Genomic DNA, 13,374 nt, shown 5'->3' with positions numbered 1-13,374 from the left:
AAATGAATCACTTACCCTGATCATATTACTCAGAGCTCCAAATTCAACCCTCACTGACTGCCCCAAAGCATGCCTACATCCAAACCAGCCTGGAGCTTCCAGTGCCACCAGCACAGCTCTGGACAAGCTGTTTGCCTCCTGGGCAAAAACAGGTCCAGTCAAGTAGCCAAAGCTGTGCTGCCCAAGGGGAAGAAGCATGGACACCTGATCCATGGGTAAGAAGCCTGCCAAGCTGCAGGAAACCAGCAGATCCATTCACTCTGGCTCTGCTATAAGCAAAAGCAAATGTCTTGCATGGTTTAACTTCTGAGAAGGTATTTGCCCCAGTAAGCATGTCACCAAAGCTGATAGAATGGGATCAAGATGTTTACTACGACAATGTAGTGATAACCCTACATTGCAATTACGGGGGATTCTGAAGAAAGGACAGCCACCAGGTAGGGAGCATTGTCCTCTAGTACAGCTAGAGGACCAGATTCTTACTGGAGCTTGCTGGCTGGCATTCAAATCTAAGTTTTCTACAGCTCATGCTATTCAAACAGGTCCTGAAGGGCTGGAAGACCATAGTTCCAGACTTCTCTTTAATATTAATTTCAGATGGCTGAGAAAAACTAGAGTGTCATCTTTTGGGGTTTGTGTATTTCTTACAGGCTTAACCCCATGACCCTGAAGTCTAAGAGCTCTGTTCTCAGATACGAAGTGCTTATTGAGTTATTTTAAGAACATTCTCAGCAAGTCCAAGAAAAAAAAATTACAGGCAAAATAAAACAGGTAACATACCTCGGAAGAAAAACCTTTGATGCAATCATGACAGACTGAACTAAAAGAACCAATTTTACCCCATAAAATAAAAATGGTCTTAGAGTTCTTTATGGGCATCTAATTTCTTATCTTTTCCTACAGCTCTCCATTAGCCCCATTACACTGTGTGCATCTGGAAGTATATGTTTAAAAAAAGACAATCTCAACTGAAGAAACTACAGTGCCTTCACGTAACAGTGACTAAAACACTCTGAGGTCTTCATCTGAAAGAGGTACAATAAAAATCCTGCAGCAGCCTACACCTGAGACTGCTTACAGACCTCTGCCGTGTACTCATAGGCAGTGCTCAGCCAGCATTTCAGACACACTCTTTACTACACATTAAGGAACATGGAATGAAATACACAGCACCTAACTGCTCAGTATGACCAACTGCTGGACGTCTTTGCTATGAGAAGATAAGTTTATTATTAGAATTGATTTCCCCTGCTCCACACCCAGACAGCAGAGCTGCACAACAAATGTTAAAGGGACAATACCATGCACACTCTCTGACAGCACTGCCATGGCATGGGAGACTTTTTTTTGTTGGTTTGGGGTTATCTTGTGGTTGAGAGAGAGTGGTGGTTTGGTTTTTCAGCTGGTTTTGTGTTTTGTTTGTTTGGGTGTGGGGTTTTTTGTTTGATGGGGGTTTGGGGCTTTTTGACTTGTTTTTTTGTGTGGGTTTTTTACTCTTTTGGGGGATTCAGGTTACAATGCAATCCTGCAGATAGCTTACACTGAAAAGAATAAAGAGGTTTTATTAGGAGGTGTTCTGGTAAAAGGAAATAACATACAGCACATTTTCCCCTACCACAGACTGGATCTTTCTTTTCCCCACCTTGTCACAAATTACTTCATGGAGCTCATACATCTTTCTGCACACTTCTTATCAAGACTACTCCTGCTTCCTTGTACAAACTGAAGCTTGTCAGACTATATCTACATTAACAAGTCCAGCAGCACATAAAGGAAGGGATGTGTAGAGCAAAGCAGCCAGCTCTGAAGAAAAATCTCATTTTGAGGGAGTATTAAGCCTGAACATTTGGGAGCATCTGGCACACATCTTCCAGTTAAAGTTCATTTAAAATAAACCCTAAATGTGCGCACTACAAGACCACTCCAGGATACAAACCAAAGCACAGTAAACAAAGCCATCAGAAGAAACTGAACAACACCCAGGTGATGCACCATGGGCAGCCTCCAGCTTTACTCAGTTTTCAGTTTGAGTCTCAGTAAAGTCTGTCCACTCCTTCACACATTTTAAAAGCCTACTTTTTTCCCCCAAGTGCAAAAGGACCACCTTAACTTCACTCCAGGGCAGTGACCACTCAGGCAGGGCACACAGGAGCCTGCTCCGGAGTTCTCCAGCTTGCTTTGCTCTGCTACCACGGTTGCTGCAACCCACCTCATGCACCAGGTGCTGCTTGTGAATACTGCAAGGGCTAACGGGAATGAAAGCCTGTTTCAAGACAACCACCAACTACTACCACCTCAAGCTCCCTTTGAAGGAAATGAGCCTTCTTGGCCCAAAGTTGGAAGCAGAGACAACTGGGAAGTCTGTACATGACTTACTAATGTTAAATTATGTACCTCTGATTAAAATGCACACATTAATACTGTTAAAACCACAGTCTAAGTAAGTACATCCATTGTTCATTAACTTAAATACGTTCTCAGAAAGTAATGATGATAAACAGGAGGCACTTCACAGCTTGCGCTCCCCAGTGAAGCTTCAGTCTCCAGAAATCAGAGAGCCACACAGATGCTGTTCAGTGAAATGAAGCACCTCTGGGTAACATCTTGCTAATGTTCACCTCACTGTAACAATGCTCTTTACTAGATTCTTAAAAATGTATCTCCAGCCTTCTCAAGCAGTCCTCCTGGAAAATTCCTAAACATGACTGATGTGGTAGACCGTAACAGGTCTGTTCCAGGCCTGACCACCATTAATAATTAACTACACACTGGCATTTCCTCATGACAGAGTAAGGCAGGGGGTGCAGCAGACTAACTAGCTAGTAAGACCACTGCAGCAGAGGTGAAGAGAAAATGCTACACTCCACCCTTGACTCTTCAGAAAAACAAATAGCCCCTAAACAACACTGCCCCAAGAAGTGCAATCACTATGCTGCTGCTGTTGTGGCAAAATCCTGGGCAGGGGAAGCCCAGTCAGTAGCAACCACTTAATACTATAATTACAATTTAACTCACAAAAACTTGTTTTCCAACTTCTTCCCAGCCTCCAGCAGTGAGAACCGGTTCCAACACACTGCACCCTTCTTCCACTGCAACTGGGCACAAGGGAGGCTTTCTAAAGGCGTGGTGACCTCCAGCAAATGCACAATTTGACCAGTAGCACTTAGGGAGTGTTTTACTTATGAATCCCTCTGAAAAAAAAATATGTAAAAACACTTTCATTTTTCCCAGATTTGGTGGGGGGGAAATCATCTTTTTATACTAGTTGCCACCCACTTTTCACGTGGTTTAGCAAACAAAAAGCTGAATAGTTGCCATCTCTTTCCCCCTAGAAGAAAGCTTATTACTGGTGGTAGCAGCACCTCCATGTTATTGTTTATTTTGGATATGTAGCTGAACAAGCTGTACTGATGTGAACTGTTCACCCTGAGGAATTCCCTTACTCCAGCTGTATGATTCATAACAAAGCACTGGCAATTGAGGCTTCTTGCAGTTTATAAAGGAGAAAAGTTATCTGCAGAAAGTACACAGAGTTAAGAGATACAAGCCCACAGAATCTCAACTGCTGGACACCTCAAAAACAGTTCTGCAAACAGATCTCTGATCCATAGAGGGAGCAGAGCAATGAGAAAGCACGGCAGTATTTTAAGTAACATCTGCCATACAAACTGTTTCCTTGCATAACCACAGAGGCAATTCTGGACAAGAACTGCAACAGGCACACACAACGAGTTGCAGAGGTACCTTTGTAGAAGCAGCTCTGAGCAAAGAAGCCAACACGCCGTTCTAGGAGCACCAACTGGAGACCCAGAAGTTTAATGACAAAAGCAATGATTATGATTTTTGATTAAAACATGCAAGATATTTCAGAGCTTTGGAATTTTGGCTCATCATACACACAAGAAAACTAAGCTGAGCTGAGGGCAGCCTTTGCCTGACATGAAACCTTAGCCCTGCACAGATCAGTAGCAAAGGTTGAGACTGGGAGGACAGAGACTGGTTCCAAGCTTGGAGAATGCCTGGGTGAGAAGTAAATAATCAAAACAATCCCGTTTTGCAGACGTCAAACGTAGTTACTCTTCACCTGAGGAAAAACGTTGCAGGGCACATTTTAGATCTGTACAACATGTGAGAATTTTTTTAATTGGCCACTACCAGTGTTGCAGCAATATCAGAAATTGCAAACATAAGTTTGTGTGATAGGAACTGGTCTCAATTGCCCCATTATCTCAATCCTTGGAAACAGCGCTGACGCCATACACTGAACACAAACGTATTTTACATAAAATATCAGAGCAAACTCCTCTGACTCAACGCTGTCATCTGAGCCAGTAGCAGTGCTGAAGAATACAATCACTATATTCATCTTTTCCACAAATATCAAACACTAAATCTCGTGATGCCAATATGACTGCAATCATAGTTAAAAAGTCAAATAGAATACTTCAAGCTTTTTTCTTCTTTTTTTTTTTTCCTGCTGGGCAAGAAGCTGTTATGCAACTGAAAAGAAAGCACAAGCAGCACAGTATGGGCTACCAGCCCCAATGACAGCATGCTCTCCTAGTTAGAATGTGCCACCATCAACACAAATGGTGCATTTCAACCAGCCAGTCTAATCTCTTCTTTTAAAAGCCTAATTCTTTTTGAACCTGAAAACAGTAGGCACACTAAAATGAACGTCCCGAACTGCGGTGTTTAGAAGAGCCCACACCTTCGGGTACTGCATGACAGTACAGCATTGGCAGATGTGTTCAAACTACTGTGACTGTTTGTTGCTCTTCAGTGCAGTAAGAGTGATCAACGGGAGTACAGAGGCAGGACATGCAGCCATGCTTCTCCCATTGCTGTATTTCCAAAAGATTTTGCCACCTTTCCTAAAGTACAAATTAAATTTCATAGAGGAGTTTAGCTCAAACTGCCTTTTGGGAAACACCTGTTCAAATGCCCCCATCTTTTTTTTGTTGTTGCTGTTAAAAGCAAACAATCTATCTGAAAAAAGAATGTATGCCATCTTCCCTTCTTATTTACAGCCAGTATATTTCTATTTCACTGCTTAACTTTGCATTTTTAGTCTGCTGGGCTTTTGGTAGAATTAGAAGCAGACCAATATGGCTAAGAAATGTATTTTGAAGATTCATTTTAGAATAGGCTCTAGACAATACCAAATACAGCTCCTATCATAACATAAATCTAGATGGCTATTTTCCTCATTCCTACTTCAGCTTCAGAGTGGCTGGCATGCCCGAACATCTGCATGCCTATGAAAGGGTCCCCACTTACATAAAGTTGATTCTTCATCAAGCCCTCTAAACTACTTGAGGTGGAGGAGGCTCATTCAAAAGTTAACCTCCCCTCTTATCAGAGAAGATTTTCAGCTGGAAAAGCTGAAAAAGCAGCGTGCAGTACAGCAATGCAAAATTACTGTTCTCCTCACATGCCTTGCACATTACATTTGCAGCAGCACACACACAAATAACCTGTCGAGCTCATCAAGTCTGACATGTGATGCAAAAATTTGCAAATCAGAGTCTACTGTACCAAGAGAACACAATTCAGGAAGCGTATAAAACTCTTCCCTGCATGGAATTACCCAGCAGTAAGTAACAACTGAGTTAAAACTTTCCCCAAATATATGGAAAATTGTAATCACTCTTCCTTTATTATTAGAATAAACCTTTATTAGAATAAACCAAACCAGGTTGGAAGAGACCTTCAAGATCATCATGTCCAACCCATCAACCAATCCAACCCACCCAAACAGCTAACCCATGGCACCAAGTACCCCATCAATTGTACCAACAACAACTTGGTTATCAAGCAGTTACTGAGTTGCCACAATAGCAGGCCTAGGTCATATTCAGTGCCTTCTGCAGAGAAAACAATTACAGTAAATAAGAACCTTAGCCTTTTTCTTCTTCTAAAGCTGATTTAACTGTAAAACAATTAAATCTAAAGCAGAACACTTCTCTTGGTATATCTTTTTCCTCTACAGTGTGCCGGTCAGTCACTTCAGCTACACTTAGTAACAACTTTCAGACACAAACTGACTGAGGTATACACACACAAACACATATATACATCCACCCAATGAGTATGTTTGAAAGGGGGTTTTTATATATACACAATTAAAACTCTCCAGAGTTTTAGTATAATTTTTTTCAGAGTACAAATTCCTTATTTAAGACTGTGATAAATATTTTGCTTTTATAAAACACGTCGTTTTCTTTCATTTTAAGCAACATCATGACAACAGCTAAAAATAGCTGCATAAATTAGAACAATGAAGAAAGAACTGAGAGAAAAATAGGTGTTTAACATTTGATTTCAGATTTCTGAAGAGGTGGAGGAAGCAGTATTTGCTACAGGCAAAAATCAGTGCATTAGAAATGCATATTCTCTTCACAGAAGGCTCAGCTTTTTGCCTCCTAATGAATCAGTAACTGTAATAGCCGGTATCACAATGGTTCCCAAAGCTTTCAGCACAAGAAATTTCTCCCTCTTCTCCAACGAGGAACTTGTTAATTTAACTATACAGAAAGGTATGAAAAAGAAGGGCAAGACTACAGGCAGCATATCAGACCACTAGCTGGAGCATAACACTGACAAATGCGCATCAGTCTTTGCTCTGTGGTGTTCCTTCCTATATTTAATAATCTTTCCACTTGTAGCACAAATAAACTTTTAACATCCACGCATTTTGGTCTTTAAAACAACGTTTGGACATCTCTTCAGCTGAGTTTTAAAAAACACATTTAGTCTCAAAGAGCACTTAACACAAATTGCTCCCAAAACATTTCTGGAGAATAACTCCCATCATGTCCTCTGGCAGAGGACACAGTCAAAAGAAGAAATTAGTTCACAGCATCATTTCAAAAGCCATACAGAAAAGTATGAAAAAAAGCCTCTAGAATCTCATGAAAGCAATCAATTCCTTTTAGGCTTAATACCGATTAATGTCTTCAAACACAAAGTAAGTTGATATTAATAGATAAGGAAAGAGGAGACAAAGAGCTTTTTTCTTCTCTTAAGAACAAAGTCTGTCCTTCCAAAGGGCTTCACAAGATCCCAAACACCAAAATCCTCTGTATTAAATAATTTCAAGTGCTGAAAAATACAGACCTTGTGAGGACCTCTTCTACCCCGATAAATAGTTTAAATCTTCAAACACAAACTGTGGGAAAAGCTTCTGAACTAGAACTGAGAGAGTGTAGACAAGAAAGCAATGCTGGAATTTTAAAAATGGGGAATAAAAAAAGAAGAAAACACAGAATTGCTGAAAGGAAAAGGCTAGGAAGTAGCAGCTGACCACAGCTTCTAGGAAAACAGAGGAAGGAAGAGGTTACAAGGCAATGGTGCACTTCAACAGCTTTAGAGTAAAAAAAGCAAAGATACATTACAAGAAACAAATAAAAAGTCTTCTGGAAGTTGTGCAAGTTCCACCAATTGTGTACAAATACAGACAAAACCTGCACCATATGGAAGAGAGAAAAAAAAAGAGTACATTTTACTCAACCTAGTGGAATAAGGTAAAGGTTAACACACCATTTTCTGTGAACATTGGCAGAGGACCAAAACAAAGCAGTAAACAACAGAGACTGTGGAAAAACAAGTGGATGTTTTCATTGTGTTTTCACATATACATATGAAACTGTAAATTACTTTGTAAAGACAAAGTACTAAGGTTTCAGATAAAATTGTGCAAAATAGTTAATTTTAATGAATACCTGATGCTAACAAGTTACTCTTATCTTCCCTTCCAGAAGGAGCTCAAATTACCAGTAAAAGAAGTTTATTTGCTTTGCTTCTAATAAACTTTGTATTGATTATCAGTACCGTGGTTTGTTTTCCCTTTGTGCCTTTACATTTACATGACAACCTTCTCATTCAGCCTTTGAACACATACTAGCTCCTTTCTGTGGGCAGGCACTTTTGCAGGGAATGGTTCAGATGTCAGTTCATATCCAAAGATCCTAGGCAGTAGGCCTAGAGGGATCTAGTCACACTAATAAAAGCAGCAAACATCCTTGCAATGAAGACACTCCAGCCCCACACAAAGTACAGCTGCATCAGTTATCACAATCCCAGCTGAAGTTGTTCTACTGGCAGTTTTGCTATCTTATTTTATGACACTTCAAGACACGGCAAGCACTAGGAAAGAAGACCAGCTTCAATCTTCAGTTCAGCTTCTAACTATGAGCCAAGTGGAAACATAGTAAACTCCTAAAATAAGTCAAAGTAAATTTTCCCAGGTATTGGATGGCTACTTGCCCCAAGGCAAGGCAACAACCAAGCTTCAGCTTTGTGATAATAATCTTGTCTCACCCAGCAATTTAAGTTCCTGACAAACTCATGCCTTGGAAGTTAAGTGTTCCGGTCACATAAAAACAGCTGCCAGACAATACAGTGTAGGAACTTCAAGGAGCACAGCCTCCAGGACAGGGAAGGGTAGGAAATAATCAAATTGGTGGATTAGAGAATGGATTCTAACAGGTGTGGAAAGTGGCCATAAGCATCTCCAACCTGCAGCGACACCTTCCTCTTTTAACCATTGTGCTAATGGATGCTGCACAGGTATTAGGACAAATGAGTGGTTACTCTGGTGCCATACATATTCAGCAATTAACGCTCACACAAATATGAAGGGCTTCTCACTTGACAATTGCTGACTTCTTACATGAAAAGCATTAATCATGCTTAATTTGCAACATGTTTTCAAAAGCAGAATAGTTTTCTAGAACTGCTGCATTATTTTAGCAAGAATGGAGAGAGTCCCATGACTTTAAGATTATTGCTTTTAAAAATAGGGTTTTTGATGGGAGTGTCACTCATAAAATAATCCTTCGTACAGAAGAATCCAATTGCTTTTTACATATTGAGATAGCTGCTGTGGCTTTTATTACACTAAAAATATGAAACTATTTCTTGCATCTATTTTGTCTTCAGACATTTCACGGGATCTTGTTTTATTGAAATGTTTTGGAACTTGGAACTTTTCTTCCAGGCTTCATCTTGCTACACCCAAATAATGCAGCACACAACAGAGCTGACGAAAAGCCTACTTCCAAAAAGGTGTATTTTGCTAATTATTCCTGAAAAAGCAACCTGCAAAAAGACTACAATAAAGTTCACATAATGCTGGGACTATTAAATATGCAAAGTTAATAACACAAGAAGAGGTATTTTGAAATTAAAGTGATTCCAATTCACTGAATAAGAAAAATAATCAGAACTAAACCTCTTGATTTTACTCTCTGGAAAAAAAAAAACAACCCAAACTCTAGAATTTGGCTGCTCTTCTATTTTCAAGCAAAATTTCTCTGTTAGAGATAAACCCCATTTTGTCAGAAAGTTACCCACTCAAAACTGAAGTGGAACATTAAGACATAATGGCATAATACAAAACTAAAAAAAAACACAGAAAACCCTAAAAAAAAAACATTTTAAAAACACTATACAAAGAAGATTATCCCCAAACTGCACCAAAAACCAAGATACACACCAATTCTTGCCATGTTTTCCCAATATTCACCATACTGAAATAAATCAAATGGAGAATTGAGAAAAAAGGGGGAAAAAAAAAAGAGGACCTACCCTAGAGGAAATACTATGCAATCAGTCACAGACCAAAACTTGCTTTCACAATTACATCTGTTCCTCTGCTCATCTGTCACATAAAAGTTAGTGCCTCTGAAAAGAAAAAGAGCTTCAATTTCTCTAGAAATCTGTGAAAGTGATAGAGGCTCTAAATTAAAAAGGTCTGTAGAAAGATGGGGGGAGTCAAGAACAGGTAACAGGATTTTCCAGGCTTTATGCTTCATTATAGGTTATTTCAGGTCAAATAGAAGCTGTTCACTGCCAGTAGAAGTCGGGAAAAGGTAACTCATTGCTAACCCATTTCATAGCACTATGGAAAGTTGCTTTAAATATAGTTGCCATCATCAAAGTGCACTGCACACTCATCAGCCTTCTCTAGCTTCCTCAGGGCTCACCCTTGCTAATATCTTCATATCTGGTTTCACACAGAACCCAACCAGAGTTCTGAATAACAGCTTCAGGTACCTAAAGATCCAACTTGTACTTTACCCAAAGAATTAGCTTTTCTCCAAAGACCTGCACTGAAAGTAATACATCATTTTCTGCTCCATCTCAGGTTCTTCAATCAAAAGATCTGAAGAACAATAATGTCAGTGACTTAGGAACAAAGACATTAACTTAGGAAAAGCTTCCTAGCATCAAGCTAAACTCTTACTTCCCTTATGTTCAAAGGCAAGAAAATGTACTAATTAGACCAGCTGAAAGTACGTATTGAACCAGCTGTGAGTTTACATCACCCATCTACAGGAGCTTCCTAGTTTCAGTGAAGCAGCACTAAGGAGGGTTTCTTCCTCAAATTAATCCTACTTGAAGACTTCCAAAATTCTCCTGTAACTGCACTGTGACATCACCATGGAATTGAAGAAACTCACTAAACACAAAAAGGTACAAGCAAGCTTTTCTGAGGTACAAAAGATGGCTATAATTTTACAAATTTCAACAGTTAGTGCATAGCGGAGGAGCACTGGTATCGCCACGAGGACATCCTGCTACCACATTTCCTCTTCCCTCGATCAAGTATCACCAGTAGACTATCAGGCCCCACTTCTGTTAGTCAACAGAGCAGTATACTTTATCTGTAATGCTTCTACAGAAGGAACGAACTAATTATATATTCAGTGAAGCTAAGGCTTGTCTAATAAGCAAATATAAAGCAGAGAGATTCTCTGCTGTTTCGCAAAGCTGTGCACAGAAAGCAATGCTGCCTGTGGTAACTACTCTGTATCTGCCCAGCAGCCGTATGCAACGGCATGTCACAGACCTCACACTGCAACAAGCAAAATTTAGCTCATCTGAAAGTTTTCCTTCTGTATCGAACATTCCTCTGAAATACATGTTCAGCCTCAAATGACAGCGCTGTGCCCATTACCAATGCTTTTCTTCCCCCACACACATAAGAAAGCCAACTACAAAATTCCTGTTTCAAAATGCACTGTTCTGTCAAAAGGATCTTTGTTGCTACAATCAGCAAACTGGCAGAATAGAAAACACAGGAAAGAAAGAGGATATACACTGTCAAAAATAAAACTATTCTAAAACCAGGAAGAATAAGAGCCCTTTAAAGTAGTACAGAGAGGTACATCTCTAAACATGCAAACTGGGAGAAGCAGTCTGACATTCCTACACGCTTAGGTTGGGATTTTCACAAGAATTAAGCAGAGTTAATTCTGTTCTACCCAGGAGCTTGTAAGCTAACACTGCCTCTAGACTTGCTGCTTGGCCTCCCATCCCCTTGCACCAACGTAACCAACCCAACAGATGCTTTTTGAAAAATTATCGCTAAAACAACATTTGTTTTCAAGCAACTGCTAGAAATTAAAGCACAGAACAAGAAAAGCAGCATACAGAAATTCTAGTATTTCTATCAGCTGTGTCAAGTTCTAGAGGATAAGTTGAATGCTCAGTCTTCCTCCCCACACCCTGTCTTTGTCTCTGGCATCTCATAATGCTGGAGCCAATCTCATTTCCCTGTTTCTGTAGGTAGTTGTTTGAAAGATAGGAGGGAGGAAACATGCCAACACAGAAAAATATGGGGGGAAAAACCAGAAAGAAAAATCACATACACTGGCAAAGACCCCAGGTGTGGCAGCTTCTTGAACAGTTTTTTAATGTAACTTTACTTCAGATGACGGTATCTCTCTGATTACAAAGCATGCTGAAACCTGGACAGCCACACACCACCACTGGAATTAGAGCATCTAGCCAAGTGTATCTATGAAAAAACAATTTACAAGCACAACCGATGCCACACCCTGAGCAAGCAGCAGAACTCGCACTACAACAGAATCCCTGGCAACAAACGCATTAAAAGAAAACTCCAATTCCTGTTTTGCATGATTACAGACATCACCTCACCGTGTGCTACCATAAATGGTTCGTGGCAGCACAGATAAAGCAGTCACCACTCATATCAGTATCAGATTTCTCCCGGTTAAGTCCACGTTAACACTTTGCTCTATTTATTTGCGATCTCGCCACGCCGCTTCATAATACAGTCTTGACCTATTTTCCAGGTGCTTAATTAATCTCTTTGCTAGCTGCCATGCTTTTTCAGACAGCTACTGTGTAAATTTTAAACTTAGTTTACACAAACCTTTAGCAAATTAATTCTGCTGGGGAATTGTATCCGACAGTAATTCTTCACAGTCCAGCCCAGTTTCTCTACTTTGTGTGAAATCAGAGCATAAACCTTTTGCAAATGATGTAATGGGAGGTAATACTGGGGGGGTGGGGAGGGGGGAAGCGGGGAAATAATCACAGAACTATGCATTGTTATCAACAACTGCAGCTTTACTTCATGTAGCGTTGGTAACACAGTTTCCTATAATATAAAGATACTAAAAAATAAATGAAATAAACAAGGTTGTACACAAGCTGGAAAATGGAAAAACGCGATTTCTGGGCAGCCAAGCTCGGGAGCCTCAAAACAACTCACCAAGTTAACAAAAAAGGAAACCAGCGCAGGGTTTGGCACTAGCATTTTAAGTCAGACGCAACAGTTAAAAAACAAAAGTACAGCCTCAAGAGAGAGATCTCTCTGTTAGCACATAGCACTGACGACAGAGGGCTAATGTAAATAAAAACAAACAAAATCACTATTTCCTACAGCGTTAAATACCTGCAAACGCATCTGCCTGATTCAGAACTGGTACCACGATGAAACAAGAACCAGAATAAGTCCAGCACAAACCCTCAGGCTGCAAGCACCACCAACAAAACCCGACCAACCCACTCACCCACAAAACGAACCAAACAAAAAAAAAAAAACCCCACCATACCAGCAATAGCCCTCTCTGTTTTCACACAGCTAGTTCTTGAGAACTAACCAAATTTAAAGAGGCAGCTTCCTTTCCAGTCGATTTTATTTACACCGACATCTCCACAACATTTGCTCCCCTCGCCCCAGCGCCAACTTCCCCAGAGTGCAGAGGAATGGTCTCCCGGGTCTCTTCTCGGGGATCTGGACGAGAGACAGGGGTTGGGTCCCGCCGGGGCTACAAGAAGCCGCCAAGACGAAGGCGGGCGAGCGCAGGACCCGTAAGGGGAGCAGCCTCCACCGCGCCCGGGCGCCACCCGCGGGACCCCCCGTGCGGCGCGGGGAAAGCGGCCGCCCCGTCCAGCGGCCCAAGCGCACCATACAAGGAGGCGGCGGCCGCGGTGAGCCCCGGCGGGGAGCAGGGCATCCCCACAGCCCACCCGGCCCCACCGCCGCCCCGCGGTCGGTAACGGGCGAGGCGGGCAGCCACTCCTCCCCCCGTCGGGCGGCGGCGGCCTCGCCCG

The 13,374-nt window shown here is 41.2% G+C and overlaps 1 protein-coding gene across 2 annotated transcripts in view; it reads right to left on the bottom strand.

Annotated features, from left to right (window-relative positions):
• Window positions 1-13,374, bottom strand: part of HIPK3 (homeodomain interacting protein kinase 3) — a 103,260-nt gene that overhangs the window by 56,837 nt on the left and 33,049 nt on the right. The gene's annotated exons all lie outside the window — the stretch shown is intronic.

The sequence above is a fragment of the Melanerpes formicivorus genome, unplaced genomic scaffold (genome assembly GCF_026170545.1).
Source record: "Melanerpes formicivorus ecotype bairdi unplaced genomic scaffold, bMelFor1.0.p_v2 SCAF_16, whole genome shotgun sequence".
Taxonomy (NCBI): domain Eukaryota; kingdom Metazoa; phylum Chordata; class Aves; order Piciformes; family Picidae; genus Melanerpes; species Melanerpes formicivorus.
Note: the sequence above shows the minus strand (reverse complement) of the source record. Positions and strands in the feature narration are given on the sequence as shown.